We start from the raw sequence: 8417 nt of genomic DNA on the forward strand, positions 1-8417 counted from the left end.
ACAGCCCCCTGGAAGAGGATGGCGTTGAAGAGGGGAAGCCCGCGTTTGAAAAGGCAAGAAATAAACCCGGGCTGCTTTGCAGGAAGGGTCACGTTGTTTTCTGCCTTTTTCAGCTCTACGCTGCCTTTTTGGTATTAGCCTGTTGTCAGGTTTTAATGGGCACTTGCAAACAGGATCTCTGGAATATTATGATTTATTTGGCCACTGGGCACACCTCCAGCCCGCCGTCTTGGCTGTGGTGTTCGTATTTTAATAGGAGCTTTGAGAAGGCTTGGTTAGGGGATATTTAAGGTAGTCCCTGAGCTTTTACGCAGACTTTCTCAGCCCTGATTAAAAACGCGGCACCGAGGAGACGCGGCGGCAGTTTTTTAAGCAGCAGAGAAGCCGATACCCTTGCGATCATGCCACCCTCCGGCGGTGCCCTCCCGAAGCCCCTTTTCAGGTGAGCGAGCTCCCATCGCGCCGTCGCGGCTCCTCTCGCATCCCGGTGTGTCCGGACTCCTTAACTCCGTGTCCGAGCGCGCTGCGCAGGGCCGGGATGCGCACAGCGCTCCGCAGCGCTGCCGAGCCGGGCGGCTGGAGCTCGGCCGGGGGAGGACGGGAGCCTGCTCACCCCCATGGCGCTCCCCAGCTCCCGCTTCACGGCGCTGGACATCCCCCGCTCCGAGCCCCGGCTCTGGGATGTGCTGCAAGGAGGGAACGTATGGCTGCAGGGAGCTCGGGGTGGCGAGACGCCTTCCCTGGCTGCGGTCTGCACGCTCAGGAGGGAAAGGACAGGGAGACAAATGTCGCTAATTCAAGGTGAAGAGCAGTGGTGGCGGGAAGGAAAAGCAGCCTGTGCGCTGTGTGGAGACCTTCCTGAAGATTCATCGCTGTTCAGTTTTTATGGTGTCTTAGGCATGAATTTTAGGAGCTTGTGGAAAGAAGAGGCTGATAATGAAGAGGGAGATTCTGCCAATATATCCAGGTACCCTGAGCTGCACTGCACTGCCCCTGCTCTTCCTCATCTTCCTCTCCCTGTGCTGCTGACTGACACAGCTGGACCAAGGATGGACAGCTGTGCTGCCTGGCGCAGTGCAAGCGCCTGCTGCTGCCATATTGACCAGGTTTGTTTTCCCCAACTACAGGCACTACTGGGAGTTTGAATCCATGTCTCTGGAGGTGCAAGCCCACTCTGCCTGCTGCCGGCTTCACCCCAGCTGTTTGGACTCTGACCCCTGAGGAGGGTGAACACCAAGGGGCACTTCTGCTACACACCATCTCACAGGGAGCTGAAGGAATCTACTTCGACCTGAGTGACTCAGCTCTAATAAAGTGAGGAACTGAAGAAGTCTGGACTGGGAAGGGGTCATTGTGATCACCTACTTGATGCGCTTTGGGAGGTGGTTTGGTGACTGAAAACCAAACTGGGGAGCAGTCTCAGGCTCCCCAACCGCAGCCTCAGGCTCCCCAACCGCAGCCTCGGAGCAACTAAACCAAGGAAGTCCATAGTGGATGACTTTAAAAGGCACCTTGGAGTCATTAGGTCAGAGGTTTTGTCAAGTCCCCTCTATTGGCATGAGGCCCTTCAGAGCTGGTGAGCCGTGTGTGGTCACCTTCCTTCCTCACCTGCCTCTCCTCATGGGGCAGGAGGGGGGCACATACTGAGAAGAAGGGAAGCCTGAGGTCCTACCGCAGGCTTGAGCTGCTCTGCTTGGCATCCACAGCCCTACGTACCCCTCCAACATTAACCAGCTGCCCTGAGAGGAGAAGGTGTGGCGGATTGCATGGATCCATCCAGAAGGACAGAAGCACGAGGATAAATATCAAGGCTTTACCCGTGAAAAGGCTTTCCTGGGTGATGAAATGATCGTGAAGTGGCACATTAATTCAGGGGGAAAGATGCAAAAACCAGCATATCATAACTTCAAACTTCACCAGCTTGCTGTAGCAAGCTTCCCTTGAAATGCTAATTAAAACGAGCTGAGGGAGAGGAGCCTGCTAACAGGATCACAGCCTCGCTGGGATTAAGTAATAAACACGTAGTAGGCATCCGTGTTTCTCTGTATGCGTATTTTCCAAGCTGAGTTGACTGTAAATGTTGCGGTTATGTGAAACCCACACAGAGAAGGATGAGAACACAAACTAGAGAGGCAAGGCCTAGTCACCATGCTAGAAGAGAAAAACAACAGTCTTCCACAAATAAATAAATAACTGCCTGAAATGAGGGCTAATTAACTTGCAATAAACCAACTTAACCACTTAGGGGCAGCGTTAACACAGAGTTAACATGCAAAACAAACCTGTATTTTCTTACCTGGTTAATTTAATATGCACAGTGAATATTCACAGTGTGTGAAATTCTGATGCATCAACACACCGAGCAATGCAGTCTGTCCAACCCGGGAACACATGGCAATAGGAGTGACTCAGTCGCTGCTCACAGGGCGTTGACTTTGATAGTTGATAATTTCTAAACACAGTCATAGAGGTAGGGCTTTGCTGCTTTTACTCTGTCAGGGTCATGGAGTATGTTCTATACAAAGATTAAAACCTAAAAAAAGGAGATAAAAAAGGGCTTCGCTTAAAATAAACAGAAAGAAGATGAAATAGAAAAAAGCTGTCTTTGAGAAATGCTGCTCTTGCATGCAGGAGCTGAAAACCCATTTTATCTCTACAGCCACATTCAGAGTCACTTTGCTTTCAGACAATTTGTTTCTTCCTTTGCCTCACATGCAAAAAAGCCCTGGTTCCTGGGATTCCTCTGAAACATTTACTTGCATAAAAAGCAGTTCAGCCCCACCTCAGATATGTTTACACTCCCCAATCAGAACAAGTAAATAAAGGAAAGGTGTGGGGTTTTCTTGAGTGTGGCTTGACTAACCTCAGTTAGCTCTTTCAGGCAGAGGCAGCAGGAAAAACACAATAATTTTTTTTTTTTTTTTAAAGTGGGGTAGCAGCTTGAATTCAGCCTCAGGTAAAACTCATTTTACCTCACCGCTCTTTTAACCTGAAGTCACGATTGCACAGCTTTTCCTTTCCTTTTCCTGCCCTCCCTGCCTTGACACATCAGTGGGTTTAGGGCTCAGGCCAGTGTCCCAGCACCATCTTTACAATCCCTGGGAACTCCCATTGCTCTGACCAGGGCTGGGGGCAGCTGGAGACCTGCTCTCGTGATGTGCCCAGTGTTCCTGGGAGCTGCTGGAGCCTGCCCGGACTGCAATTGCCAGCTCCGTGCACCAGCAGCTCCCTCAGCAGGAGGAACAGGGTCTGGATAAAGTGCAGGAGCGTGCTCGCACCTCTGCTGAATTAGGCAGAGCGCACGGCGGGGAATGTATGGAGCTTTATGGCCTGTGCTTGCCGAGGGAGGACAGACAATACCTGATCTGGCATAAAGTGAGCTCGGTGCAGAGAGAAGATATTGAACATGGCATAAAGTTAAAGTGGGGCAGGTAAACAATATTTGATCTGGCAGAAGAAGCTGCTAGTACAAAGTTGGCCTGTCAGAACCATTAAAATAAATTCAAACCAGCGGAGTGAGTGCCACGTGGCCAAAGTGTTTTCACTGCGGTACCAGCGAGGCCAGAGCCAGATTTGTGGTGCTGTCAACCTCTGTGCTTGGGAACGAGCTGGGAAACACATGCCCCCCTTGTCTGGCATGCCTGTCTGAGGAGCAACACTGGGAAGATGGGGAGATGAAGGGCTAATGATGTTCAACACTGCAGATATAGACCTTCTCCAGCATTGCAACGGGGATCCTGACCTGCCAAAGGGCTTTCGCTGGGGCGGGAGGTGGTGCTGGAGGTGCTGTGCCGGGGCAAGGCTGGTGGCGGGGTGAGGTGGAGGAGGAGGAGGAGGGGGATGTGTGGCATTGCCACAAGCACCGCTTCTGTGGAGGGAGGGGGATCAGGCTCCAGAGCTGTTGCTCTGCCAAAACCATTAAACTGATTGAAATACAATCCCACGAGGAAAGGCAGTAAGTGAGCTTTCAGAAGTGAGAGAGGAACAACAGCCCCACTGTATGGGATCGTCCACCATTCTCCACTGAAGTGATATTTCTCCTTTCGCTTGCCTCAAGTGGATTAAGAAAGTTGATGTTTAGGCACTTGCTTCCTTTGCTTACCAAATTTGAATGTTGTCCCTGCCTTTTCTTCCAGGATGGTGAGCGCAGCCCAGGGAGATCCAGTCCCACAGCTCCTAGGAACTGGAAAGAGAATGACGGGGCTGAGTCGTCATGCGTTATGCTGAATATTCACCCCTCATGCATGCTATTTTATTTTAAATCTAGCGTGTAATATGCTTTGCATCTAGCGTGTTGCTCTTGTGTGTTTTTCCCTTGCCCTGCCTGTCTCTTGCTGGCAGCTGCCACCACGAAACAAAAGGCAGCTGCCAGTTTGAGTGAACATCTCTCTCGCTCTCGCTTGCTCTTTCCCCTCTTGCTCTGGGACCTGATGCAACACCGCCTCACAGACTGGGTGGCAGGCACTGATGCAAGGGGGGTTTGCTGCGCTTGGGATGCTTGGGCATGCGGTACCTCTGAGACTCGCTGCCAGAACTCGAAGCTGTGTTTAAACTCTTGAACCTGTCTCAGCAGTAGCCAAGGAACAGTTGGCTGTCACCCTGCCAGCATACCAGCTCAAGCTATCTCTGTTGCAGCAATTGTCCATCTCACAGGATTTGATGTTGCTGCTTTTGGCAAAGGTGAAGGTTTATTAAATACCACTTGGGTCTTTTGCCCCAAGATGTGTAATCGAACGTAGTGATTTCCTGCTCCAAATAAGTGGTATTCCTACATCAGCTGAAGAAAAGCCTGAAAGAGGCAAGATTGAACTGACGTGGCATTGGAAGCAGAAACTTTCTTATGTCAAATTAAAGTGCCGGGGGAGAAAGCAGGAAGATACACCAGGACCTAGACCCTTAGGGCAGCTGTGAGCCTTGGATGCTGCAGTTCTTTGGCCAGCGGGACTGTGCAGAATGCAAGCTGCTGTGTGTGCTGAGTAAGCACATCTGAAACTCACCCAAGATGTTTAACCCTTGGGTCCTTTTAAGACTGGCTATCACCATGTTCTAGGGGACTCAGGAGACCATCTGAAGGCCCGGTTCAGCTGTTTTTTCCAGAGCTGGAAAGTATGGAAGAGATGTTTCTGCTTTTCTTGGGAAGCCTTTACCCTGAGCTATAATGAGAACTTGCTTTGGGAAAACAAGTTGAACTCTTGACTGCTGTAAATAGCCATGGGCTGGGTAATGTGTCTGAGAAGGGAGTGCTTCCTGCTGGGAGAGAGGCAGAAATGAACTTTGCTGGAGCTGTGGGCACTAGCACATCCCCAGTATTTTCTTATCAATCTGGGCTGTGGTGGCAGGGCTGGGAAGGAGGAGAAGCACATAGGGCAGAAGCCAAGCATGATCCTGAACGATAGTGTAATAGGAAAATGCCAAGTAAATGCGAGCCTCAGTTCCAATCAGGAAAGTTAGGAAATGAGATCTGAAACACTCTCCTGGGAGTCTGGTGTGTGCTGAAGAAGCATGCTGAAATAAATTCTCATGCAAGCTGTATCACTCTGATTGTCAGAGAAACTGAGCCTTCACTCCTTTGTGGCAATTTTCTTTCAGACAGCTCCCTTTATTATTACTATTATTTTTCCTCGTAATAGAAATGGGTATCCTCACATCACTCATTGTAAGCATTTTAACCAAAATTATGTGAATATAAGCCTGTTCTGAGGGACAGTTTGGAAAGATCCTGGTTTTCCTGATAATAAACTCCAAAGCAGACATTGTTTTCCTAAAGCATGAGCTAAGTGAGGAAAAGAAACTGCAGAGAACAGGTCTGGAGTCCCTGAGGACATGTCATGGCAGAGGAGAAATCACAAGTGCAGGTGAGAAGGTTGTGCCTTTTATAAACAAAGAGCAAGCTATGCTTCCAAAGCAAAGATGATTTCCTGTAGATTAAGGAGCGTTGCAAATAAACAGAGAATAAAAGTTCATCATCAGCAGCAAGTGAGGGCATCTTGCATTGTTTCATGGTGCTGACTTGCCTCTCAGATAGGCAGACAGGCTTCTTGCACGGAAAGGGTGTACTGCAGGGAAACAGAGGGAGGAAAAGAGAGTCATGAGCACTTCTGCCCGAGCATTCATAGTCCCCCTCACCCAAACTGCTGGATGGAGTCCACAGGTTTTTCTCTGGCTCCAAAACCTAAGCAGAAAGTACAGTTTATGGAAATATTTCCCATCTGATTTATCTGAGCCACCCGCTAGTAAGTGGACTGTTAGGAAGCAGCAGCATAAATTAACGTCAGGATGCCTTTAGGCTGCACTGTGGCTCCCACGATCTTGTGCTCATTTTCCTGAAGTTGTGCTGCGAGACCATCAAGGAGTCCTACAGCAAGGATCTCTGTTGCTGTGATGGGACACAGGGCTCAGAGGTGCTCTAACCTACACACTGGTTGTATGATAGGAGAAGAATGGTACTGCTCTGAAAACCTATATATTTATGTTAACTCCTGCAACGCTGGTGAGTTAACACAGCTATGACAGAGAGAGTGAACAAGTCAGACCCTTTTCTTTTGCCACCATCTGCACTGGCAAGTCTGGGCTGACAGCTGGGCCAAATTCTGCTCCTGAATGTCTATCCTTTGCCATCGCTTTGGATTCTGTGCTCTGACAGCTAAGGAGCTTTTCCTGAGCTAGATATTTTCTTAATAGTCTTCCCCTTTGGAGAGCCCTGTTCAGCAGCAGATGTAGTATCATAGAATAGTTTGGGTTGGAAGGGACCTTCAAAGCTCATCTAGTCCAACCCCTCTGCCATGAGCAGGGACACCTTCAACTAGATCAGGTTGCTCAGAGCCCCGTCCAGCCTGGCCTGGAATGTCTCCAGGGATGAGTCATCTACCACCTCTCTGGGCAACCTGTGCCAGTGTTTCACCACCCTCATTGTAAAACATTTCTTCCATGTGTCTAGTCTGAAACTCCCCTCTTTAGTTTAAAACCATTACCCCTTGTCTTGTCACAACAGGCCATGCTAAAAGGTCTGATCCCATCTTTCTTACAGGGCCCTTTTAAGTACTGCAAGGCCTGAGTGCTTGCTCTGTGTCCTCCCTGCCGCAGGGGCAGGCAGCCGCTGCCTGTGCCAGGGGCGCTGTGGGGTCAGCTGGGCAGCATTTGGCCCCGTACTTCTCCCTGCTGCTGCCTATGCTGCAGGAGGGAGGCCTGCAGCAGCCCCTGACGGTGCAGGCAGGGCTCCCCTGCTACCCTAGACAGATCTGCCGGGATCGCCAGGTCTTCTCTGGTTTGGCCTCTGGCTCATCTGCAGCACCAGTCCTGCTTCCCCAGTCACAGCTCCCTTCTCCAGCACAAGTTGTGCCGCTGAAGTGGCCAGGCCTCTTTGCTTACATTATAACGATCCTTAAGAAAGGATTTTAAAACATTCTCACGAAGGCCACGCTCTTTCCTCTAAATTTTCCACCCAGATTTTCTGTAAGCCTGCTGTAAGTCTATTTCGCTGTCTCCGGTCTCCAGTCAAGCAGTCCCTCCCTGCTGATGGCAGGTGACCTGTTCCCATTCAGAAGGCGACAGCAGCGGAGAAACATGCTGTCCTCTGCTGTGGGTCTCTGTGGGTTCACTTCTGGGATGCCTAAACTATTGCACGCCTGTGTCACCGTCATGGTTACTCTACAAAAGGGCCTCCTTGGACCCTTCTTCTTTCTTAATATCGCCTCCCTGCCTGCTGGCTTGCTGTCTGTGCCTTCCTCACTGGGCTGGGCTTTCTGCCACCCCATTCCCCTGATGCACACTCTGTCACCTTGGACACACTGCCACAGGCAAAGAGCAGCCCCAGGCCTCCAAACCAGGCTGATTCATCCTGTGACATAATGATCTCAGGGATGATCTTGGGCATCAGGGATCAAGATGGTCCAAGGGATGGTCTCACAGAGAGTGAGAAAGGGTGGTCCATGGGCTCTGGCACATTGGGGTGGACACAGGTCCTGCAAGTCTTCACCTTCCCCTAGCCTAGACCTCTGCCCATCCTGGAGAGGGATGCTGCTGAAAAACAGGGGATCAAGGCCACCTGCCTCCCTCTCACCCTGACATTCCTTGGTCAGTGAGAAAGTAGCTTATGTATGATTGATTCCCCCTGTGAAAGGGAGAGGAAATCACTCACGGCACTCAGACGAAGTGTCAGGAGTGACAATGAGGATGAATCAGACTTTCACCTTGTAAAACAATTCAGTAGTCTTTCCCTTGCTGTGGCATGAACCATAAAAAAAAATATTTCTTCTACAACCCTTTTACCTGACAGTGTAGAAATAGCATCTTCTGACCTCCATCCCAGGGGATGCCTTCCAGTGGCCAGATCCTCTCCCACAGGTCCCCCCACCAGCAAAATCAACTCTCATGCCTTAATCTTTAGTGTTTTCAGCTTTTAACCGAGATAAGCCAGG

General features: G+C 50.2%; 1 long non-coding RNA gene across 2 annotated transcripts; it reads left to right on the forward strand.

Moving 5' to 3' along the window:
• Positions 1–451: 451 nt before the first annotated feature.
• LOC139828553 (uncharacterized) lies at positions 452–5945 on the forward strand. Of its 2 annotated transcripts, XR_011740295.1 has the most exons (3): positions 461–967; positions 1128–2024; positions 4137–5945. It is a non-coding gene; the product is annotated as an uncharacterized lncRNA (long non-coding RNA). The 2 variants fall into 2 exon arrangements; XR_011740294.1 differs by lacking the exon at positions 4137–5945 and having other exon boundaries at positions 452–967; positions 1128–2032.
• The last annotated feature ends 2472 nt before the right edge of the window (positions 5946–8417 follow it).

The sequence above is a fragment of the Patagioenas fasciata genome, chromosome 1, assembly GCF_037038585.1.
Source record: "Patagioenas fasciata isolate bPatFas1 chromosome 1, bPatFas1.hap1, whole genome shotgun sequence".
Classification (NCBI taxonomy): Eukaryota; Metazoa; Chordata; class Aves; order Columbiformes; family Columbidae; genus Patagioenas; species Patagioenas fasciata.